The sequence below is a fragment of the Mus caroli genome, unplaced genomic scaffold (genome assembly GCF_978045245.1).
Source record: "Mus caroli unplaced genomic scaffold, Mus_caroli_1 scaffold_8, whole genome shotgun sequence".
NCBI classification, from domain to species: Eukaryota; Metazoa; Chordata; class Mammalia; order Rodentia; family Muridae; genus Mus; species Mus caroli.
Genome location: NW_028227263.1, coordinates 76372073 through 76398507, shown reverse-complemented (window position 1 = coordinate 76398507; position 26435 = coordinate 76372073). Strand labels below are relative to the sequence as shown.

Below are 26435 nucleotides of genomic sequence, written 5' to 3'. Positions count from 1 at the left end.
CTCTTTTCCTTCCTCTTCTTATATAGTGTAGACATATTTCTTTCCCTTTGGATTGCATATTAGTGTTCAGAATTCTGGTCCCCATGGACCTGTTGACTTGACTCCTTTCATCTGGAAGACCACATTTATTAATGATTGTATGAAAGTACTCTTCAGAATAAACTCTTCAGATCCTGGGCAGGAACCTCCTTCAGTTTGGATCCAGGTCCAGGAAGCACACTTTGCGTTTATCCTATGCCTTTCCCATCTGAGAAAAAGCTACACTGAAGCCCCAGGCTACACAGAGTTGCCTACAACTCAAAAGGCAAAGGCCAGCACTGTGGGCCACTGGTTAGAAGTATGTGGTCATCCAGAAAACAAAGGCATCACTGTTTCCTCTTCTTGATAACAATGAAAACACACGATTAATAGAATCTTTCAGTTCTCTGAATGATGCTTGCAGACTAGTTTATGTTTGCTTTAACACAAAGGAATACTTTCGAACTCTAAAGGTCACCTAAGAACTAGGAGAGAAACAGCTTATGAATATGTGCTGGTAGATTTTTCAAGAATGGCATGAGTCCTTCGCAGTGTATTCTGGCCTAGAAGTTCCATAGCATGGGAGTTCTCTGTGATTTACCCCAGACAGGCATTTCCTGGGCCGAGTCCCCTGTATGGAAGGGCATGGCATTGGGAGGAAAGGATGCTGTGTTGGAGTGAGGAAGATGGTTTTTCAGTTCACATTTTAGAACTTACGTAATTAGCATAAGTTCTTGCTAATGGGGTCTGCTACAATTCCTTTCCCTAACCCTGTCTCCACAAAAGAAGACTAAGAACCCTCTTTCCAATACAATACTGTCTGCTTGGTAACTGGGCTGAAGTCTGCTTTCCTTGTTTTCAAAGTGGTAATCTCAGAATCATCCTGGCTCAGAAGTAAATGAGGAGCAGGACTCAGGTTTCTCTAAGGGGGGTGTACATGAAGCAAGGAATGAGTGCTAGTGTAAGACCCTTCCCAACAGTAGACAAGGCGTCTGTTGCGAAACATTCTGTCATAGAGTGTTCTTAGTTCTCATTTTTTCACAAGGCTGGAAGTCAAGTTTTGGTAGGGAGTAAGTCAAGGCAATTGAGGTTCTTTCTAGAGTTGCTGGTTGGAGGGACAGGACTATATTTAGCTCTACCAACTTTAGGCAATTAAATAGTAAATGCTGTGGTGTGTGTGTGTGTGTGTGTGTGTGTATGTTTATGTGAATGTGTGTATGATGGTATGTAGGAAGAGGGCAAGGTGGATGATGATACTAAGCTTTGGAAAAGGTCTGCTCAGGACAGCTACACTTGTGTCATGTAGATGAAACAGCTCACGGACTGACCCCAAGTCACACAGGTTGACTCTGACATGATGTATGCAGAACCTGAGTGGCTGATTCCAAGCTAGCCTGTTCCCTGCATCCCAGGCCCTCCACACTAGGAATGGAAACCATAAATTCTTTGCCTTTTACTGAGTAGCTATTAATACCAAACATGGTACCTCATATTCATTATGTTATTTGGTGTTGACAGCTGTGCTCTGAGAAAAAGGGGAAGGGGAGGGTTTTGCTCAGAGGACATGGCTGCTAAGTGGTAGATACAGATTGGGGTTCACTGACTCTGATTTTAGTTATTTTTTCTGCCCAGCTTTGCATGGTGTTCCACAACATCTTAAATTCCTATATGAGAGAACTCTTGGAATGTGCATGAATACGCGCACACATGCGCTCACATGTGCACAAGTCTGTACATAAAAGAACGAAAGACTCTCATTTACTACATATTAATCTATATGCAGATCTCCTGAAGCTGTAGCTTGCTCTTCTCATTCCTGGTAACTCTCCCTTCTTGTCTCATGCTTATCAGGGTTCCCATGGATTTTTGCACTTAGTACATTTCAGATATGGGATGTTGGGAAAGGGGCAGATGTGGCAGTAAACCTTTTAGAACAAGAAACAAAAGAGCAGAAGTGAGTAGTCCCCAGTGTTTATTCTGTCTCCTACTCTACATGATAAAACTAGTTTAGTGTCTTTGAATTTAAACTCCATGCCAATCAGATATACAGTAACCAGTGATTTTAAATGGAAATTACTTATTTCTAGACAGTTATGTAATTAGACCTAATCTAATTATTTAATTATTCTTCTAAGAGTAGCTTTCAAGACACTCAGGGCAGTTCATTGGGTAGAGACCTTATCTATTCTTATCTATCTTCTTGTTCTTTTGTTTCCTTCTTCACTTTTTGTTTTGTTTTGTATTATTAATATTATTTTTATAGAATATTACTGTGTAGCCCTGTTTGGGCTGGAACTCATTATTTAGACTATGCTGGCCTCAAACACACAGAGATCTGATTGTTCTTAGTAGGATTAAAGGTATACCACCGTACCTGGCATCTTGCCTAACATCTTTATGAGACAGGTTGGATCCAAGTCTTGCTACTTTTGGAAGATTAATAAACATCCGGTTTGAAACAACAAGAACTGAGTATATACAAATGATGAGATTGCTAATTTAATAAATTTGAGATTTAGAAATAACCATTCCAGTTCAGAGAGCCTACCAAGGTTTCAATAGAAGTAGAAAAAAAGAGTGTTTGGCCCTCTTATTGGAACTGGGTGGACAAGACCATCTCTCAGGATTTGCAGATATGCTATGAATCGTAACTTTCAAATTTTCATTGCTTGCCCTGTTTCTCAGGGAGCAGGGTGAGTGACCAAGGGTACAAAAGGGGCTGCTGAGCCCAGCTATGGCTTTGGATCTGAACCAGAGTCCTCCTCTCAGATCAAAGGGTAAGAGTCTTTCGATCTGTTGCCTTTTGAAGAACATGAAGAGGGGCATCAAAAATCATGGTGAATTTAAAGAGCAAGGCTTATTACAGACACCTGGGAAGCAGTTCTCAAGGGACACTCTGGCTGCCAGGTACCTGGGAGTATTTAATTAGAGGCCACCCATGAAAGAGGAGGAGGGAATGATAGAAAATGCCAACAGTGAAAAGTAGCAAAAAAAAAAAAAAATCCTATAAACTGGCTTGGGAATCGGCTGCCTGATTTCTCTCCCTTAGAAATGTGCCTTCCTAATTCTGCTTTGTTTGTTCCGATATTAAGAATTAGTTGGTTTTCCAGGAGTAGCTCGGAAGTTAAACTGAGGAGGGAGTTGGTTGAGGAGCATGCCAATTGGAATGTGGAACATGAAACATTTTCTGGCATTAGTATAGCAAAGCCATCCCCAGAGTTATTTTCATCTTAAAGAAAAGCATAATTGTGAACATGTCACTAGCCTCCCACACTGTGGGAAAGGTTTTAAACTGGTTTGAATGGGAGCTGTCCCTCAGACACTTGTGTCGCTGGACTTGGTCTCTAGCTCCTGGTGTGGTCATGGGATGTCATGGAAGATTTAGGGGATGGAGCCTCACTGGAGGAAGTGGGCCACTGTGGACAGGACATGCCTTGAAGTTTTTGAGCCTGGCGTTACTTTCTGTCTGCTGCCTTCTGCTTCCAGAGTGTGCATGCTATATGACCAGCTACCTCATAGTCCTGTGGACTGGAATAAACCTTCCTCCTTGAAGCTGCTCCTTGTCAGGTATTAAGTCTCAGCAATGAGAAAAGTAAAGTGTATGATTTCATTTATTTTGTTGAATGCTTGTGAGTCCTGCTTTGAGTATCTATGACTTTGTCATCACCCTTCTTGGAGACTATAGCAAACACTTGACTAGAGTTCTCACACCCAAGCACAAGTCCCTGGCAAATATAGGGGCTGGGAATACAGAGAACACTATTGTTTAGGATGGTCTTATTGTGTCGTGTTAAGGCAATAGCACAGGCTAGCTCTGAGGCATGTAAACTAAAGATGATGGGAACTTGAGGTTGTTAGGCTTTGAAAGTATTGTCAGTGGGTTTGACAGCCCTTTTCCCCTTCGTTCTCTCCATGTTTCCAACACTTTTTATTTTATTTTATTTTATTGAGGTAGAGGTTTATGTAGTTCAGTTTGGCTCACCTTTAACTCACTGTTTAGCTGAGGGTGACCTGGATCCTCCTGCCTTCACCTCACACATGGTGGGATAACAGACAGTGCTGGTTTATAGTGCTGGGGATCAGACCCAGGGCTTCCCAGATGCCGGGCCAGTGATCTATCAACTGACCTTAGCCCTCTTCCTTGGCTCCTCCTTCTTTTGAAAGAGTTTTTGAAATTTGATTAATTTCACATTTTAATGTTTCCTAAGTATGGGAAAACTCCAAAGTGGGCAAACATTTCTTAAGCTTATGTCTCTCCTACAAGTACGAATCTGAGATAAATGTAGAGATTCAGTTAAAACAGATTGACAAAATCAACATTCAATTGAGCAATGTTGAAGTGATGCATGAAAGGTCGATTCGATTTGGTCACCGTTCATAACTTTAGGTTACGTCAGCAGGTGACTCATCATACTTTTTAAAATCTTGCCTAGCTACTCTTGGGATGGACTAGATGACTCTGAGCCTTTACTTATACCACTGGAAATCATTGGAGAATGCTACCTGCTGGTACATCCTCTGATCATAAGATAAAGATAAGGATTCAGAATTCATTTTCTATCCTAGAGACAGCTTTGTTGTCTTAACAAGTATATAATTTATGGAAATACTTCACTCATGTGTATATGTGTGCTTGTGTGTGTGTTCTACCCAGTGTCTTCCTCAATGACTCTCCATTTTATGTTTTGAGGCAGAGTCTCTCACTGAACCTGAAGCTTACCCATTAGCTAGACTGACTGACCAGTGAGCCCCTGAGATTCTCTCCCATGCCAAGAGTTCAAGCATTAACGATTGACTATGTCTGGCTTTTTACCTGGATTTAGGGCATTGAACTCAGGTCCTCGTGTTTGTACAGCAAACACATTTCAGACTGAACTTTCACCCCAGAGCCCAAGGGCTACTTTTAATCAAACAAAATTAAAGATGGTGAAAACAGTTGGTAGGCCCTGGTGAGGCCAAGGAATGTGCATGCAGAGGTCCTGAAGATCAAGCTTCGTGAGCTCTAGATCCCTCATGCTCACTCACCTCTCTGCTGTCCTGTTGTTAGCAGTAGAGGAGTCTGAACTGGCCAAAAAAGGGAGCATTTCTCTTTTTAAAAATATAACTTTAAGTGTACACTAGAACATCTAGAAATAATTCTGAAACACAGAAATTTGAATATTTTTGTTGGTAGCACAGAGATGGTTGAGAAATACCTCTATATTCAATATTTCTCTACTGCTCTTTCTAGTTGGAGACATCTTGCAACACAAATGTAGGGCTCCTGTCTTATTTTGCTCCACTGAAGACCCAGGTAATAGAATGTGGAATAAAGACAGGTTAGGCTCAGCTTATTCTTCATGGACAGTCACCAAAACCATGCAAACCCTGGGATCAGGATCTTGCCTATCTTTGGTCTAATGATCTATGGTCAGCTAGGGCCAAGGTAAACCTCGGATTATTATTTCTTTAGGGACCAGAGGGACAAACAGAAGACAGAGGTCATGATCTGCTCCAGGGACAATGTCTCAGAGTTCAGGGGTGTGTCGTAACTTAGAACTGTGAGGCAAACAACAGGGAGAGAGGACGGAACAGGTCAGACAGGCAGGCAACAGAAACAAGGCTGAAGAGAATTCAGGGATGGCAGTAAGCAGGGTGGGGCGGGATAAAAATATCACCCACCAAGCAACTTAATTTCTTTGGGATCCAAGATATTTCTATTTTCTTTTTCAGATAGATCTCAAGTCTGCAAGATTGTCCTTGGTCTACTGGACACTTGCTAAGAAACCTGTAAAAAGATAAGAAGTAGGCGTGCCAGCACTCAGGAGTCAGAGGCAGGCGAATTTCTGAGTTCCAGGCCAGCCAGGTCTACAGAGTGAGTTCCAGGACAGCTAGGGCTATACAGAGAAACCCTGTCTCAAAAAACAAAAACAAAACAAAACAAAAAAAAAAAAACCCAAGAAGAAGAAGAAGTAGGTGTGGCTTTCCTTACTGTGAAGAGTTTAAAATTATTGCTATTTAAAATGTTTTAATATTTTTTTATTTACTCCTCCTCCTTGTGAGTTTGTATGTGTGTGTGTGTGTGTGTGTGTGTGTGTGTGTGTGTGTGTTTGTAGGGGGTCACAAGCATATCACAGCACATGTATACAGATCAGAGGACAACTTGCAGGAGTCTCATCCTACCATGCAGGTTCCATAGATCTGACTTAAAGTTGCCACTCTTGATGGCAGGTAACTTTACCCACTGAACCATCTTGCCAGCCCTTGAAATTGTTTTGCAGAGAAGACTGGAGAATAAAATGGGGTTGACAAAAATCAACTTCTCCCTCAGGCTTTCTGCCTTTCCTCTTAAGACTAGAGAATCCTCTGCAGTCTCCACAGATGGGAGGTCCAACTGCACGGGATTCCAGGACTCACCTCTAAGAAAATATGTACATCTTGGAACATGTGAATCTTGTCTTCCAAGAGTCCTCCCCTCCTACATCCCTACCTTACAAGCTCCTGTGGGCTTCACGTAAGATTATGTACTGTTCCCCCGTGTCACATGCCATATATGTACGTATGCGTGTTTTAGTGATGGATACCCATCCTATACCATCTCTAATAGAAATATTAAATTTTGTCTTACCTAAAATTTATTTCTAAGTGATATGCTTTTATCTGACACTTTACACTTAAAACACTTTTTTTTTGTGGTTTCTAACAGCTCTATTTGATTAGCTCCCCCTGTTCATAGTGAGAAATAATTTTTGCTGGTTTATTAATTTACTTATTTAGGAGGCTTGAAAGAGAACCTCCAACGTTCAAGGCTAGCACTGCAACTGTGAGCCCTATCCCTCACCCTGCCTGGAAATGTTCCATGAGGCGGGGAACACGCTTTCAGAGAAGGGGAGAGCTTCTACGATTTACCTCAGAGCTGTAAGATCTAGAATGTCAACATCTGTCTAATCAACCAGCTCTTTAAGACAATGCTTGGGTAGAAGATAAGCCCTCGGTCCCATTCAGCTTTATCAGTTATAATACCTGAAGAAGAATTAGCCGTTCTGTTTTGATAGAATGATGAGTGTGGGGCATATTCATTTCCCCCCCAGAAATATTTGGGGGATTTGCAAGCTTAAGGGTAAACAGGTTGTTTTGTTTGAGGGACCTCCTTTGAGTTAAGAAGGGTTCATCTGCCGACATTAGCTGGAGATTAAAGAGGGATTGCCATTACCTCGCACCATCCAAGATTCATGGGAACTTGACTGGGCAGGCTCCACCTTGACTTGGCACCTTTTACACACCCAGTCACAGACCATCCAGGTTGGCGATGCTAGCTGCTCTGTTTTTGCAGAAGCTGACAAATGTTCAGCAGGGAAAATAGAAAGCTAAAGAAGGATAAGGAAGTCTAGCCTAAGGAAGGATGGACTGTTTGTTTGTTTGTTTTTGTTTTTTCCAGACAGGCGTGTGTGTGTGTGTGTAACCCTGGCTGTCCTAGAACTTACTTTATAGATGAGGCCAGAACTCACAGAGATCCACCTGCCTCTGCATCCCAAGTGCTGGGATTAAAGGGGTAGCGCCACCACCTCCTGGCTAGACTTCTTGATACCCAGATCTGCTAAGGAATCTTAAGACATAAAGGAGAAATATGTTGGGGAAGGGGACATTGATTTTTTTTCATAATGTTTTATTTTCTGTTTATCATCCTTCCCTGACTTCTAACTTTTCACACATGCCTCTTGAAAACAATTTATCCTTGATGTTCTAATCGGCTACTTGGGACAATGAGTTAGGTTTACCTAGGAACCCCTCAGAATAAAGATGAGTTTACATTTTTAAAAACGGAAACAGCTGGATAGCCCCAGCCAGGCAGGGATGTGGCTTTTCATTAGCAAAGGGAAACAGCAGGGCCCAGAGAGAACAACTGGGCTGGCAGCCACCACAGGGAAAAGAAAAGGAAATGCGCCATCATAAAGAACTAATCGTGAAAAATGGAAAGTGAGATGGAGCCAAGATCAACAGGCAATAAATAGATCTGGAAGCAGGAGAGACTAAGAGGCAAGCAAAGTGGGGCTCAGAACAAGGGCAATGAGATCAGGAGCATTCAAACCACTGGGAAGTCCTCTAGATGTGTCTGAAGATGCCATCAAATCCAGCCTGGGTCATTACTGAGTCTGTTTCAGGGCATGAGCTAACAAAAGTAAAATGGAACGAGAGGTAGAAATTTGATGTGTAATATATTTCTGACTGACTGCTTTCTGCTTTTTTTTTTCAACAAAATAAAGAAATCCTATGTAATATATCCTGGTGGTTGGAAGGGAGAGATCAGTTTGACTCTGTAGTTGGAAAACTGTATCCAAACAGTAAGCTAGGGTCTCATTAGGGGCTCTACAGGCCTAATTTTTTAGTGTGTGTTCATATACGTATGTATGTGAATATGTGTGCACACGCAAGTGTATATGTGTGTGTATGATGGTATTGAGGCACATGCGTGGCAAGGGTGTGAAGGTCCAGAGGACAACTTTAGGAAATGCATTCTCTCCTTTTGCCAGGTAGAGCCTAGAGTTGGAAGTCAGGTAGGTAGATTTGGTCTTTATCTACTGTGCTGGGTAGTTTTTATGGTAACTTTACAAAAGCTGGTGTCAGTTTGGAAGAGGAAATGTCAATTAAAAAAATGCCCCGCCAGACTGGCTTATTGGCAAGACTATGTTGCATTTCTTTGATTGATAATTGATGTGGGAGAGCCTGCTCACCAGCCAAGAGCGTGCTACCTCTGGGCTGGTGGTCCTGAGTTGTCTAAGAAGGCAGAGTGAGCAAGTCATGAGGAGCAAGCCAATAAGCAGCATCCCGCCATGATCTGTGTATCAGCTCTTGTCTCCCGATCCTGCTCTATTTGAGTTTCTGCCCCAACTTCCCTCAGTGATGGACTGTGATATGAAAGCCAAAATACACTCTTTCTTCCCCAGGTTGCTTTTCATGATGTCTGTCAGAGCACTGAAAAGCTAACTAAGGAGTTCGCCAAACCTTTGCACCAGGTAGCTTCTAGTTTCTGTCAGTTGTCTCACCTCCTACTTTATCTGTGGAATAATTATGCAGTGTCCATTTGTGAAGGGATGATGGGTCAGGACTACATCTCTAAACAGTCTCAGGTGAACTAGCATGACTTTAAGGAGAGCCTAAGAGAAAAACTCAAGCCTCATCTGACAATCATCCTGAAATTTGTGAACAATATGAGCAAACATGCAAAGGTGACCAACATTTCAGGCTTTTCCAGGAAGAAAAGTGTTCCCTAATTATTTCAGCTTTATATTGGTTATGGATACTACCTCACCAATGAGATGGCATTGACCTATCATTTTTTTTTGAGGGGGATGCTTATAAGTTTTTTTCTTTTAAAATTAGTTTTTAATGGCAGCATTTGTTTAAGGAGGAAAATGCTTGGTAGTGTCTTCTGGAATGCACATTAATCTTGTTAATGACATTGCAGTTCATGGTTGGCCAGACATAACTTTAGAATCAACCTTTTTGTCTTTTTCTTTTCTCTTTCTTTCTTTCTTTCTTTCTTTCTTTCTTTCTTTCTTTCTTTCTTTCTTTCTTTCTTTCTTCCTTCCTTCCTTCCTTCCTTCCTTCCTTCCTTCCTTCCTTCCTTCCTTCCTTTCTTTCTTTCTTTCTTTCTTTCTTTCTTTCTTTGTAGTTATACTTCAGAAATAAAGCCAGGGAGTTAAAGATACATGAAGAGTCTATGAAGACAGGATACAGGATTTCCTATGATTTTATGTTGTTCTTAATTAGGAAGTATATTGGCAACACATGCTAACATATGTTAGTATGATTAGTTATAGCCAAATAACTGTTTTATATTACAACTCTGAATTCCATGCTTCCTTGGAAACCATCCTGCTCTGTTCATGGCTCACCAAGTCCTCTCACAAGGTATCTTGAGGGCCAACTTTCTCTTGGCTCCCTGAGAAACATGACTTGGACTCTGTTCCCCTATAAAGTCATCTACAGCGTGAGAGGAGATGGAAGTGTTGAGGGGAGAGATGCCTTCTCATTCTGGAATTGTTTTGCATGTGGTAACAAGTGGCTCTTTACTAGTAACTGAACTTGAACTCAGAGTTGAAAATCAAGACAGTGTTCTTGCAGCTGTGTTTCTTTTTGTCTTGATGAAGGAGATTCTAAGGCAAGGTGATATGCAGTCTAGCATAATAAGTGATAAATTAGGTGCATATACCAGGAAAGTAGTTTGCTATATACAGGGAACAATATACAACTGTGATCATTGAAACTGGTTTTGGCAGTACTAGGAAGTTGGACACAACGTAAATGTTTATCACAAGGGAATGGAGAAATATATTGTGATCTGGTGACTCCTGGAGGAACACTGAGAACTAGAGTCTCCACTACTTGTAACAATGGGGCCAGGCTCTTACTGCCACAAAACACAGGGGGAAATTATCATGTTTCAGAATATAAACATTATAATATCATTTGATATTTTTTAAAGACAAGGTTTTATGTTTTCTAGGGTATATGTAAAAAATGTAAACATTTCATGTACATCAAGGTATACAGCAGATCTAAATTCTTTTGTCTCTGACAAGCTGAGAAAAGAAAAATAGCTAAGAAGGTCAAAGAGAATTTTTAATCTCTAGTAGTCTGTAGTACTAGTGGGAATAGTCATTCTCTATTTCTAAAGTTAGAAACAAATTGAAAAAGGTAGACCAAGCGAATGATGATGAATTAATCTCCTGAAATAGAAAAACAAGATACCTTTCCTATCTTGGATCTTACATTCCATTCTGACTATATCATACCCACTGTGACTCCTGGGATAATTAGTGCATAGATTGTCTTATCTGTGTTTGACAAATATTAAGAAAAGTTTTCTTTAAAATTTGAGTTATATCATATGTATGATTCTTTTGCCTGTGAGAATGTATGTGCACCTTGTGCTTCCCTCGTGCTTGTGGAGACCAGGAGAAGACCTCAGATCTCCTGAAACTGGAGTTATGCATGATTGTGAGCTGCCATATGAGTGCTGGTGACAGAACCCTGGGCCTCTGCAAGAGAAGCAAGTACTCTTAAGTCCTGAGCCATCTCTCCAGTTGTAAAACAAGGTTTTCTAACCATGCATATTTCCTTGCTGTCTCACAGAAATTTTATACCCAGCTGAAGTAACACAGCAGCTCCTCTGTACCTGTGACTCAGTTGGAGACTGCTCTCTTTTTAAAACACCACTGAATCAGTGAAACTCAATTCTTTTTTTTTTTTTTTTTTGGTTTTCCAAGACAGGATTTCTCTGTGTAGCCCTGGCTGTCCTGGAACTCACTCTGTAGACCAGGCTGGCCTCGAACTCAGAAATTCACCTGCCTCTGCCTCCCAAGTGCTAGGATTAAAGGCGTGCATCACCACACCCAGTGAAACTCAATTCTTAATGCAATCCTGGGCTATCTGTTTACTTTGCTAGGAACACATAAAAAACTCTCTGTTTTTTTATTTCGTCAGTGCCCTCATACATGCTGATTCTGCTTTCTGGGACAATCTTCCTTTGGTTTTCACATATCTTCTTCCTTTACTCTGGTCAAGTCTTTTCAACTGCCAATCACCATTCTTGTTCCTACTTGCAGTTATTTGTTTTTAATCCACCCTTCACTTTCCTCTCCTCTTGTCTAGATGTGCATTTTAGGAGGAAGAGGATTAGGTTTTGTTTTTGCTACTGTCCCTTAAGACCTAGAGCCACGTGAGGAACATAGAAGATGATCAACAAATACTCTGCTCAAGGAATTAACAAGCCTGTGGTATTTTGTTGTTGTTGTTATTTTTTTTGCACATCTAGTGTTAACTGTTTTAAAGCATTTGGAATTATTTAGTCAATTCTATGCATTTTATATGCAAAACTCTTATTCTTACTAAGACTCAGCCCTACATCTAAATTGCCTTTTTCTTGTAAGTAATTCCATTCTGTACATGGGCTCAAAATATATTCCATAAAAAAGCTGTAGTGAACAAAACCAGCTCTCCCATACTGAGAAGCAGGGCTATTTCTATATTCTTAAATGAAGACCTTTACCAAATATATCAGCTCTTTTGTAAACCATGAAATGAAATGACTGGCTATCAGAAGTAATTTTGCAAAGAAAACCTGTCATCTTCAGAGCAGTAAAATCTCTATAAAACCACATAAACTAATTACCAGGTTAAGCAAAATCACTGGAATACATCAGGGCCTTCTCTTGTCTCCAGGGCAGATATAGTACAGTAATTCCCTAATAGTCACTCTGGGAAGATCCTGTAATGGGTGGGATGAACTTGTTATAATCTGTTCACTCAGTTTTGGTCCTGAGAGTTATAAAGAGAATATCAGTGGAAGATCACAGAACACAGAAGAGATGCCTATTAATTTTGCATGACACTAGCTGGCCTTGGCAGACATTTGAGTCATGAGCTCAGAGGAACCCAGGTGGTGGTAGCACACTCATTTGTTCTGCTCAGATTTTGAATATAGATATTATGTACATGGTTGCATACATATTACATGCTTATATGAGCCAGAGGAGGAGAGGTGTGCATGAACACACACACACATGAGAGGGGGAGAGAGAGAGAGAGAGAGAGAGAGAGAGAGAGAGAGAGAGAGAGAGAAGACAAAGTGACAGAGAAACAGAGACAGAGCTACAGTATAACAGAGACAGAGACACAAAGACACAGGGACAGAAAAATGATGACTATAACTGAACCCCAGGACCTTATACATGCTAAGCAATCGCTATACCACTGAGCAACACCCCTATCCCTCAGCGGATGGTTATCACTCTTGAAGGCTGTTTGAATATGCCTCTTACCCCTCATCAAAGAGGAAAAGACAATATTTTGTTTATAGCACTTTTATGTTAGGTCATTGAGATACTTTTTGCTCAAAAAAAAAAAAACCAACAAACAACAAACAATTAAACAAAACAACCAAATACTAGAGGCCTCCTCAAAATAACAGATTTTGTTTCTTTGATTTACTAAAACATGATGTTTAAGTAGGTTTGTTGATAACTCAAGGTAAATCAGAGGGTTAAGCTCAACGCAGTGGAACATTGACTGTTTTACTTTAATTAAATACTAAGATGACTAAATTGATGGCCTTCTTTTCTCAAGTTCTGATCCAATCTTATGCTCAACACAGATAATAGTCATAGTTCATCATTCAAGGTTGTGAGTGGTTGTATTGTTAAGTCTCCCTCATGTATCATGTAGGTAAGCACTGTCCTGTTTGCCTTACTATGCCACATCCAGTGAATGGAGTGGTTGAATTGCTCTGAAGAGAGACCTATCAGGAATCCCCATTTGCAGCTATTTCTTTTTAGGGATTTAAATTAGATACATTTATTTTTTCAGAAAATTGCTACTCCTCGGATTCATTACATGCAAAGGTTGATTTCCTCATGCTGATCTCTACCCTGGCTGGAGGCTGTGATTCATGAACACTGGAAAGAACCAGATTGCATAGAAGCATGGGGATTGGCCTCTAAGCTCAAGGATCATACAGGGGGACAAAAATTATATGACATATTCACAGCTATTTGTCTAAATACCTCCTGCAATAAACCCAGATTGCACCCCCTCCCAATTAACATTGAAGTATATCTTTGAGCTGAGTTGTTTTTTCTTCTGTGTTTGAGCCTGCCACTGCCTGGCTAGGCTGTGAGTCCCTTTGGATTTGATAATGAGGTTCAGGACAGGAGCATACATAGCCCCCACTAAGCATGTCACCCCTATTTAGCACCTTTTCCAGGATGGCAGCCACTATTGTTTTATTATGTCCCTGATCAGCTGTCACTATTCATAAAGTAATCACTGCCATTAACACGTCATGCCTCAAGCCATCTGCTGCAGCATGGCACATACCAAGCTGTTGGTTCCCAGGAAAGCAGGTGTCACCTAAGAGTGACAATATCACTATTGCCAGAGCAAAGGTAGGAGGTCATTGTGGTGAGAGGGTATGTAGCATCAAATAATTCAGTTTGTGTGTGTGTGTGTGCGTGCGCATGCATGCGTGCACGCGTGCGCACTCAATACCATTTCTTGCTCAACTTGAAGAAGGCTAACATATGAAGTTTTTATATGAGATACTTCCTAACATTAGTCAGTTCTGGAAACAAAAATGCGGTTGTATGTGTCAATAATAGATCTAGATTGTAAGATGTCTTCAACACTCAAGTTGCAGTGAAGCCGAAGGCACATTTGCCAAGCCTTTCAAATTCATGCAGTCTTTATGTGGCAAACATTTATTGAGCATATATTAAGTGATGGACACTCTCTATTAAGAGAGATGGGGCTGGTCCAGTCATAATATGAAATCTTTACTTTATCCTATTTTCTTTACATTTTAAGGGTGAGAATCAAACTCAGGGCCTTGTACTTGAGTGCCAGATACTACCTCTTAGCTAAATCCTCAACCCAGAAATATCTACTAAAAAATAAAAGTCCTTAATGTATGCAATGGGCTCCCCTGATTGCCACTGCATTCCTGATTCTTATTCTACCTTAATACTTCACTTGATTTGGGACAACTTTATGTTTCTAATAACTTTCCATGTTGACTGGATTTTATGGGGATAAGAAACTTGCTTTGGAACATTATAATGATTGAATAAAACCTACTAGACAAGATTGGGCACAGTCAGAGTGATATGGCCAGAGAGGAACAATAAAGCTTGCCCCAGTAGACAATGCCTCCATAGGATAATGAGTTATTTATACCACTCTGTTATGAAAGGGATTTACATTTCCCCAAATATGGATGGAGTTAACCATTTAACTGAAGACTTTTAATTAAGTGTCATGAGAAGTGTCATTAAGTGATTCTATAGAGCGACAAGGATTAGGTTTCTGGTTTCCTTCATTCAGAAAATTCAGTTATCTTAGCTACCTAAAACCTCCAGTTAAATACATACGTATAAAGCTGTAACTAGAGCAGCTGCTTCTGCCTCTATTGTACTCAACTTTGCTTCTCTTCCAGGAGTAAAAAATCCTGTGCAAGAATGGATTTACAACACCTCAGTTACCCTCTGCAACACTTTCCCACTCTCCCACGGACTTGTGTGAATATTTGGCTGCCTGGATGGTGCCTTATTTTAATACATTTTATCTTACAGAGTTGAGGATTGAACCAGAGGCCTCACACATGCTAGAAAAGTGCTCTACAATGATGCTGTATCCCCAGCTAGGTTGTGCTTTTATGTATAAACATAATAGCTCTACTTACTGTACTGCATCCATGTACACATTTCACTGATGGCACGAGAGACATTTCAAGGGTAAATTTGTCATATCCTCAAAAATCTATGGAGTAAATTCCTTGACTACGAACCTAGTCAGAGTGAGGCATAATTTGATTTTCTATAGAATATAATCTTATGCACCATCAGAATCACCAATGCAATAAAGCCAAGAATAGTTGGGTAACTGTGTGATTTCTGGCTGCTACCAGTTTGCTAGAGGTAGGCATGTAGATGGCATAGACAATAATGGTGTCACACATGGCTTAATGAATTTTCATAATAGCCAGGGAATTGGTATATTATCTGTAGCAAAGTCTTGATGACCTTATTGGATTGGTTCTCAAAATATTACATGGCCTTGTGGCTTTTTCAGAATGACTACAAGGGCAGAGAGGAACCTGGGTTCTACCACCAACGCAAGGACTGACTAGTGCTGGTCTCAGAAGGGCAGCAGCTACTGGCTGGTAGATACTGGGATGACTCTTATGTCTGCTAAATTTATGTTTTCAAAAGATTCTGTGTGTGTGTGTTAGGGGTCCTAGTGTGGGTGGGATTTTGTTATGGTGTATGTGGAGGTCAGAGCCCAGCCTCAGGTATGGGTCCACTCCATCCACCTTGTTTGGAACAGGGTCTTTATTGTTAGCTGGTGAGACGCAGGGCTAGCTGTCTCCTCCTTCTCCTCCTACCTCACCATGGAAGGCTGAGATTATGGATGGGTTCTGCACTTGGTGATGAGTTCTAGAGATTCAGGCTTGTGAAGCACTTTCCCCTTAGAACCATCTCCCTACCCTAAAATTTTATAGTTTTGAAAAGACACTAAGCTTCTGTGAATTCTGGATAATATTCAAGACTCTTTTATTATTTCTTTGTGCCCAAGGAAGGAAGAACCCAAGGACTTCAAGACAACAGGCAGGGGGCTCGGAGCACAGTGAGAACTAGGGAAATAAGCAAGCAAGCTTTGCCTCAGGAACAAACTTGCTCTGCCTTTGTGTGACCTACTTGTACCTAAGTGGGAGGCTGGCTGAGCAAAGTACATTCATAGGCTGTGAACTGTTTTTTGATAGATGGTTCTGTATCACCTCTTTGATGTCTTCCTGGAAAACTGTGCTGGTCATTTTGCTCCTGGGTGTCTGTCAGCCAGGATGAATCAAGTTTTCTTTGAGGAGAAACCTCCAGCCTGCCAATTTCCTGCCACAGCTCTGTCTCAACCCACCTATCTACCCACCCACCCACCCAACTCCTCACCCTAAGTCCAGAAGTCCAACTCTAAAGAGTTGTTGGGATGACATGGAAATATTTGTGATCTATAAAATAAGTCCATACTTACAATATTGCTTACAGTATTTATCAAAACAAAATGTACAAAATACAATGTATTTGCTTATTAAACTACTAATTAATATCTATAAGTACACACACATTTGGTATGTGATAAGCACTGTATAGATATAACTAGTTACTATTACAAAGTAAAATCAAGTCAATACAGTAAGCTTAAGCAATGATTGGAAGTTTGAAGCTTCGTGGTGAAGGGCAAGAAGGCTTGGCTGAGTCGATTGCAGAATATTTTGAAGGGAAGGTCTTGACGTGGGTGCCATTTGAACTGGCCAGTGGGAGCGAGAAGAGTTTGTTGGGGGGAAATGGCACAAAGATTTGAACTGTTAAGGAGATGCTTTCTGCATTCTGTATACCATGATGCTTTTCGGCTTGCCTTTAATGCCGTCTTATATATTCCTTAAGCTATTTGCCCATTTTTATGTGTACACGATCCTCTGACCTGCTATTTGGATTCTCTTTATGGGCCTAAGCCTTTTTTAAAAAGGTCTAATTAATACCATTATTCATTTGTGAGTATGGCTAATAACTGTCTTATGGTTATTATATAATGATTTTAAGGCTTTGCTTATTCAAAACCAACTTCTCTGATCCTTAATTATGGGCATATTCTTGGATTTAATTTATTATTGATATCTCTCTTCTCTCCCTTCTTTCTCTCTTGACTGAGTGGCCATGGGAAACGGATAAGAAAAGGAGAAAGGAAGCTTGTTAGAAATATTGTATACAACTGCTTACTATTTTAACTATTTTTAGATTTATCTGTTTTATGTTACATGTATGAATGTTTTGCCTGTTTGTATATGTGTGCCTCATGTATATACCTAGTGCCTGAGGCAGTCAGAAGAAGGCCTTTGATCTCCTGACAGTGGACTGGCATATGGTTATGAGGTATGGTGTGAGTGCTAGGAACTGAACCCAGCTCCTTTGCTAGAGCAAAAGTGCTATTAGGCGCAGAGCCAGTCCTCTAATCCTACTCTATTGCTTATTAAATTTTTCTGATTATTTTTTATTCAAAAGTAATACTTGAGACCTCATGATTTAAGGTTAGAGTACAAGAATGCCATCCTCTTTGAAGTAAAAAGAATGACAGGCTATTTGCTAGCCTTGGTGGACTTCTTTTGGTTTGGGTGGTAATCTATGTCTACATTCATAAAGGGAATGTCACTTTTCCTTTGGGGACTCAACCCTGATGATCTCAATCCACATAATGTAGGTGCTTGGTTGAGTCTTCTCTCTAAACTCTCTAAGTTGCTGCTCGTACCTCAGCTGTGCCTTGAGGTCCTTACTCTAGGGAAGCTGAGTATTGAGGGGAGGGAGGCAAAAGTAGGAATTATCTTGAACTATTTGTTGTTTGTTTGTGTGTTTGTTTGCTGTTTGTTGTTGTTTTCCCTGTGAGCAATCTTTTGGGGATGCTCATTTTGAATGTCTTTACCCTGAGACTGGAGGCTTTCTGGTTCCCATAGTCATCCTACAATCACAGAGTGCCTAGCAGTCTTGCAATGATCTACCTCTCTTATGCTTCACCTAGTCAGAATCTAGGTAGTAGGACCAAGAAATCAATAAGAAATGCAAATCCATTGGTATGGGGAGTTGACGCAGTTGGTAAAGAGTTTTCACATATGCAGGAGAGCTAGATAGTAAATTCCCAACACCCACATGAAGCTGGGTGTGGCACTGGGCACCAGAAATTGCAGTGCCAAGAAGGAAGAGACTGGAGGATCCCATGAGCTCACTGCCTAGCCATTCTACCCGAATCTGTAAGACATCCAATCTCAAAAAATATAAGGTGCGGAGGGATCAGAGAGGACACTTGGCATCGAAGTCTGACCTCCGTGTATATGTGTCTTCTCTCTCTCTCTCTCTCTCTCTCTCTCTCTCTCTCTCTCTCTCTCACACACACACACACACACACACACACACACACACACACACAGAGAGAGAGAGAGAGAGAGAGAGAGAGAGAGAGAGAGATTGAGAGAAAGGTATAGAGGAGATATTAACAGATAACTGAACCCAGATTCATCAGTGACCATGTATTCACAGTGGACATGTATTTTGAAAACAATGCCCTAGTGCCATCTACTACTCTGGGCCCTTAATCAGAGATAGACAGAAGAAGGGATTAAGGTGAATAAATGTTTTACTAGAGAGCAATGCATGATTTCTAGAAACTAAATTAATAGGCTAATGACATTCATTCAACCTTTAAGATAATTTTCTACACTATCTTTGATAAGAACTCCTAGTACAGTTTTCACAAACAGAATATTAACAAGAATCCAAGTAAGCCTCTTAGAATTTGTCCTGTGGAAAAAGCAGGTAGATTGTAGATTTCAATTTCTCATTGACTGAAGTGTTAAGTAATATTTGCATAGAACTGTCTATAAAACATATCAATTTAAGCAAACCTGTAAATGTGTAATGGGCAAAAAATAAAACTACTGAAATAATACATTTTCTTTATGCCAATTCTATTTTTTTTTACAGTTTCTAGCATGTAACATTACCCTTCATAAAAAACGGCATTAAAATGAGATAGCATTGGTAAAAGAAACAATGGGCAGTTAATGGAAGGATTGCTGAGCTGGGCTCTGCTGGATGAGGGAGATGGAAAACGGAATTTATCTGGGCTTTCTCTGAGCCATGGGCCATGGTCCATAGCCTTTAAAGGGACGAGCAATGCTCAAAGCCGAGCATTTTTATATCTTTATTTTGATTATTTGTTTCTTTCCTTAAAAGAAATCAAGCACACACCATTTGTAAAAATGAAACTCACTTCATTATAGTACTTCATGAGTGAAGTTGGGAAATGCAGGCACATACGAGACATTTTAATATTCTTCACAGATGTGTGCCTAGATGCTTCCTCTTTAACGTGATTGACGTTCTGTGCGAGGCAGTTTAGTGCTACGGGACGGATGTAGGCTCTATTGCAGAAGGCTGAGCTCTAGCTCTGAGGGCAGCTGCATACCTATAACCCTGTGACCTTAGGCAAGTAATTTCATCAGTGTGTGAAACAGAGGTCACAGTTCCTTCTGAGTAGGAGGTACTTAAGCGGTGATAGTGTTTTTCCTTCACCACCATCCTCCCTTCTGGGTGCCTTTCAAATTAGGAACAGAGAACTAGGAGCCATTACAGGGTTATCAAAGAGTCCCACTTAAGAAGCTCAAAGCCTTTTGACATGTATGTGCCACTTAAGTACAAATCACATCACGCGCTTACAGAGACTAAACAAAAAATAAAGTTGAAATTCTTCGACTTCTGTGAAAATGAGAACCCAGCCAATGGTTCATTTCAGAAAGAAATGTGCTCTGAACTGCTGTATTTCCCTGCTCAGTAAACCATGAGCACCTAGGAAATGCATGGCCTATGCTAGGTATTTAGAAGACAAGTTTAAATTAGGTGTGATTTTGAACTACAAAGAGCTGGAGTGCACAATGAACATCCCAAGCTGAGAGTCACATGCTGGAATATGGGTGCAGTCCCTCGCTGGAGCTTGGCATAGGACGTTCATTGGTTAGGGAGGAATAGAATGAAAGGGAACAATTTCCAAAAGAGGGGGTGTGGGGTTAGAGGGGGTATCCATATTGAGCCTTAGAGTATGGGATGAAATGATCAATGTGGGTTTAATGGGAGAGCTTGGGGTAGGGTGACATTTTAGGAAGAGGGGCAGAGAGATCACAAGCATAGGTAGATGGATACCCAACAGTGTGTATGTGTGAATGTGTGTGTGTACATGCATGTGCATGTGTGTGCACATGTGTGTATGTCTGTGTTTGTGTATATGTTTGTGCACGCATGTGTAGTGTACATGTGAATGCCCAAAGCTAGCTGCAAACAATGATGAGAGTGATACTAATGAAGGCAAGCTGGGACCAGAACATGGAAGTTTTCTTCTTTAGGTCAGGCTACTTCAGCCTTAGGCATGAGAACAAGAATGGTCCTGAGTAGATGCTGAAAAGCCCCTAAATCTGCTTGGAGAATAGCAGTTGGGTGATAAAGCCCATTAGGAGACTGCTGTGGATGTTGGGAGCTCATGACTGGGCTTTAAGGGCTGAATCCAGGTTAGTGGGATGCAGAGAAGTAGAAGAGCTCTAGGAGTTGGCAGCATTTGGAAGGCGTGAGAATAAGGGATAAGGGGAGTGAATAGAGTTGCCCAGCTGTGACCAAGGAGACTTTAGGCAAAGTTACCTCTCAAAGTAGGAAGTACATAGACATAGCTAATGTTTAGGCCTTGATTTCCACAGTCAATGAGTGACACAGAAAAGATGTGTATTACTGAATTGTGGGCTCCTTAAGAACTGGGCTATGATGGTGAGCCATGCTAGAACATGGCTCAACTTTTACTCGTGCCTTACTGTCTTACCTGCCAAAATTTTTACTGTGCAATGATCCCCAGAGTCCATGTGTCCTGGCTCATGACTTTTATGAGACAGTGGAATTTTAGAAGGTGGGGTCTAGTGGAAGGAGCTTAGGTAACTGCAGTTGTGCCCTGGAAGAGATACAGGAATCCCACCCCCTTCTTCTCTATCTTCTCAGCCTCCCTGGGGTAGGTGGGAAACTTCACCCTAGCCCACACTCCCTCCGTGATATGTTGTGTGCAAAGGCAATAAAACAGGTCATCATGGGATGAAACGTCTGAGGTTGTGAGCCCCAATAAAACTTCCCTCTTTATGCCTTGATGATCTTGCATTTTTTTGTCTGTTTTGTCATAGTAACAGAAAGCTGTTTCAGTGTGGTAGCTCTGGATTCATGGCTTTGTAATCCTAGGTCTCTAGATTTTCTTTAAGAAGTTTGGCAAATAATATCTAATTTAAATTTAATAATTTCGTTTATTCGCTCTCATGTCATTATGAGCGTATGTGGCAATAGTAGTGCATTCTCCTCATAAATGGAAAAACCTCACCTTCCAAAAAGCATGCACATGATTCGTTCAGTGCTTCACACCTTGTACAAGTTTTCCTCTTTCTGAGTTTTGAGGCATTTGCTAACAGATGCTGTAAAGGCTTCTTTGTTTTGTTTTGTTTTGTTTTGTTTTGTTTTGTTTTGTTTTGTTTTTTAAATCTTAAAGAAATTCTTAGCTCTTTCTTGGCACACGTAAGGGACAGGAGTAGGCTGAAAGCATTTACTCTGCCGACATTGAAAGATGTCTTTGGAAAGGATAGCATCTCTTCCACAGAGGTCTCCTTAGGTGTAACACAAATACACAAAGCTTCCCTTCTGGGTAAACTGCGCAATCTAAACACTTCTGGACTGGAGGGTTCTAGGGTGAAAGAATGTATTATAAGTAAAACAATGTGTTTTTAAGTTAGCACACATACCCCCTGAAATATATTGATTTAGTGGTCCCTTAATGGCTTTCAAAAAGCCATTAGGCTCAATCCAGTGAACACTACGAGCTTTACCAAATATGCACAGCGTACTCCCACATAGGCATTTGACCCGAGCGTACAATGGAATAAGCCAGTTTCTCTCTGAATTCTGCATTCTTTTGGCCAAGTTATTTTCTTGGGCCACTTTGGTCCAAAAGGACCCATTGCCCCAAGCTTCAAGCATTCATTTGCTCTGTTCCAAAGTTCAAGGAAGAAGTGAGCCATGCCTTTGTCCCTTGTTGAGTGGCCCAAGAGAGGAACATTCTATTGGTTAAGACCTACAAGAGTCATGGTATTCACAAAGCAATGTGGAGAAGGTCCACAGCAATTCATGGAGAATATAGACATGTCTATAGGATGGGATAATGGCCTGGGAAAACATCTACCCCCTACTCCTGCCATCAGCAATTCAAGCTTGAGGCTCTTTAATTGGACAGATTCCATGTCCAGATTGGGAATGTGTCCAGTTGCTATCTGTCACCGGGGAGAGAAGATGGGAGGGTTAATAATTACCTAAGCTTCTTTATTTTTTTTTAAACAAGCAGTTTTATTGCAGAAATGGGAGCTGAACCAGAACATTCACAGTCAGAACGAAAGGGCAGACAGATAGGTCTGGAAAGTTCACTGTCGTGTGGGGAGAAGGGAAGTTTTCATGGATTTTTAGAAAGGCCAAAGAAAATGGCTTGTTTTTATCTCTGAGAACATAGTGGAATTCAGATTCTTGAAGGAAAAGTCACCAAACATTTACTGGTCAGACTTCTATGGAGAAAACAGCAATGCCTCCATTTGACAACAGGAAGGAAAGCTTTCAAAGTCATGCTTATAAGACATATATATATATATATATATATATATATATATATATATATGTAATTTTATAGGAGCTCAACATGCAACTTGACAGATTGACTTTTATTGATAAAGAGTTGTGTCATTAACCGGTCTACTTAGTGGTTATTGAACTACCTTGAATTCTGATAACAGACCCATGTGACAACCTTCCCAGTACCTACTTGAAACACCCAGCAGCAGAGAAATCATTCTAAGGTGATGGGTCATTAGAGAAAGCCCAAGAATTTGGTAGTGAGATAGGATTCAGTCTCAGCTCTTGAATGCGTGCATGTTGGAGAGATCTCCCAGCGGTCAAGAGCCCTTGTTACTCTTGTAAAGAACTTGAGTCCAGTTCCCAGAATGCACACCAATGGTTCACATCTGTCTGCAATTCCAGTTCTAGGGGACTGAATCCCCTTCTGGCTTCTCAGGGCACTGGGCATACACACAGCATGGATACACACTTGCAGGTACTCACACATGGTCATGGGGGACAAGTAACTCATTCCATTTGATCGCAAACATAACTTACAACATAATCATCAATCAAGTTTGTGCATGCACACAGCTACCTGTCTGCATCCAGTCTCCTGGGGTTCTGGCTCAAGGGATCAAAGATCTGTCCTTATTGTTTGCAATTAGACAAGGTAAATAACAACTGGAAAGCCACTGTAATTCAGTGTCCTCACTTGTAAAATGAGAGTAGCATTTCCTACTGAGCATGTAAGGATGCTGTAAAGGCAAATCAGTGACCTTTCTCTACAAAGAGGATAAACAGGCTGAGAAAGAAATTAGGGAAACAACACTCTTCACAATAGTCACAAATAATATAAAATACCTTGGTGTAACTCTATCTAAGGAAGTGAAAGATCTGTATGATAAAAACTTCAAGTCTCTGAAGAAAGAAATCAAAGAAGATCTCAGAAGGTGGAAAGATCTCACATGCTCATGGATTGGCAGGATTAATATAGTAAAAATGGCTATCCTGCCAAAAGCAATCTACAGACTCAATGTAATCCCCATCAAAATTCCAACTCAATTCTTCACAGAGTTAGAAAAGGCAATTTGCAAATTCATCTGGAATAACCTAAAACCTAGGATAGCCAAAATTATTCTCAACAATAAAAGAACCTCTGGTGGAATCACCATGCTTGACATAAGGCTGTACTACAGAGTAATTGAGATTAAAAAAAAAAACTTCATGGTACTGGTACAGTGTAGATCAATGGAATAGAATTGAAGACCCAGAAATGAACCCACACACCTATGGTCACTTGATCTTTGACAAAGGAGCTAAAACCATCCAGTGGAAAGAAGACAGCATCTTCAACAAATGGTGCTGGGTCAATTGGTGGTTAGCATGTAGAAGAAAGTGAATTGATCCATTCTTATCTCCTTGTACAAAGCTCAAGTGCAAGTGGATCAAGGAACTCCACATAAAACCAGAGACTCTGAAACTTATAGAGGAGAAAGTGGGGAAAAGCCTGAAAGATATGGGCACAGGGGAAAAATTTCTGAACAGAACAGCAATGGCTTGTGCTGTAAGATCGAAAATTGACAAATGGGACCTCATAAAATTGCAAAACTTCTGTAAGGCAAAAGACACTGTCAATAAGACAAAAAGGCCACCAACAGATTGGGAAAGGATCTTTACCAATCCTAAATCAGACAAGGGACTACTATCCAATATATATATATATATATATATATATATATATATATATATATATATATATATATAAGGAACTCAAGAAGATGGACTCCAGAAAAATTAAATAACCCTATTAAAATGGGGTACAGAGCTAAACAAAGAATTCTCAACTGAGGAATACTGAATGGGTGAGAAGCACCTGAAAAAATGTTCAACGACATCAGGGAAATGCAAATCAGAACAACCCTGAGATTCCACCTCACACCAGTCAGAATGGCTAAGATAAAAAATTCAGGTGGCAGCAGATGCTGGCGAGGATGTGGAGAAAGAGGAACACTCCTCCATTGTTGGCGGGATAGCAAGCTTGTACAACCAGTCTGGAAATCAGTCTGGCAGTCCTTCAGAAAATTGGACATAATACTACCGGAAGATCCAGCAATACCTCTCCTGGGCATATATCCAGAAGATGTTCCAACTTGTAATAAGAACACATGCTCCACTATGTTCATAGCAGCCTTATTTATACTAGCCAGAAGCTGGAAAGAATCTAGATGTCCCTCAACAGAGGAATGGATACAGAAAATGTTGTACATTTACACAATGGAGTACTACTCAGCTATTAAAAAGAATGAATTTATGAAATTCTTAGGCAAATGGATGCATCTGGAGGATATCATCCTGAGTGAGGTAACCCAATCACAAAAGAACACACATGATATGCACTCACTGATAAGTGGATAGTAGCCCAGAAACTTAGACTACCCAAGATACAATTTACAAAACAAATGAAACTCAAGAAGAAGGAAGACCAAAATGTGGATATTTTGTTCCTTCTCAGAATTGGGAACAAAACACCCATGGAAGGAGTTACAGAGACAAAGTGCGGAGATGAGACAGTAGAAACGACCATCCAGAGACTGCCCTACCCGAGGATCCATCCCATATACAACCACCAAACCCAGATTCTATTGAATATGCCAGCAAGATTTTGCTGACAGGACTCTGATATAGGTCTCTCTTGTGAGGCTATGCCATTGCCTGGCAAATACAGAAGAGAATGCTCACAGTCATCTATTGGATAGAACACAGGGCCCCTAAAGAAGGAGCTAGAGAAAGTAACCAAGGAGCTATAGGGGTCGGCAACTCTATAGGAGGATCAATAATATGAACTAACCAGTACCCCACAGAACTATAGTTCTAGTTGCATATGTAGCAGAAGATGGCCTAGTTAGCCATCATTGGGAGGAAAGGCCCTTTGTCTTGCAAATATATGCCCCAATACATGGGAATGCCAGGGCCAGGAAGCAGGAGTGGGTGGGTTGGGGACCAGGGCTGGGGGGGGGGGGGAGGGCATAGGGGGCTTTGGGGATAACATTTGAGATGTAAATGAAGAAAATATTTAACTAAAAATGTATTAAAAAATAAAATGGAGGCATGAGTAATTCCCAGAAAACAACAACAACAACAACAACAACAAAAACGAGAAACAAAAAACAAAACAAAAAACTCTTGGCAATGGTGTAATGGTCAGATGAGTGTCCTTTGCTTTTTTGTTTTTGTTTTTTTTTTAAATTACAGTGAGGTTTGGCTATTCTAGGCTAGGGCTCCCTAAAGGGTATTCTAAGGACCAGTAACCACATAGGCTACCCACATTATGTTCCATTCCTGGATCTTAATGCAGTTATTAGAACCAGAGGTCCCTAACAGGATTAAAAGAGAGTAAACTGGCTGAGCTGTTGAACTCAGTGTTTCCTAAAGTTACTGCATTATCTTTCTTTGGGGTGTGATTATCAATTGCTATTCACTATCACACACTTCAGGAAACACTTCTCTTGATTATTCCTAACTAAATGGTCCATCATTCCAAAACCTTCCTTGGGGTTTTTACTACTTGTTTTGGTCCAAGAGCCTGGCTTTCTGATCTCCTTGAGAATGTGCTCCCGTCTGAATGGCTAATGTAAATGGACTCTCATATTATAGATAATTCTATTT

The 26435-nt window shown here is 40.7% G+C and overlaps 1 protein-coding gene across 5 annotated transcripts in view; it reads left to right on the top strand.

The window, feature by feature from the left end:
• The first annotated feature begins 2806 nt into the window (after positions 1–2806).
• Positions 2807–26435, top strand: part of LOC115031515 (uncharacterized) — a 61206-nt gene continuing 37577 nt past the window's right edge. For all 5 annotated transcript variants that reach the window (XR_003837158.1, XR_003837159.1, XR_003837157.1 and 2 more), the window contains exon 1: positions 2807–2925. The gene's annotated coding sequence lies outside the window, so the exon portion shown is untranslated. The remainder of the gene's footprint in view (positions 2926–26435) is intronic.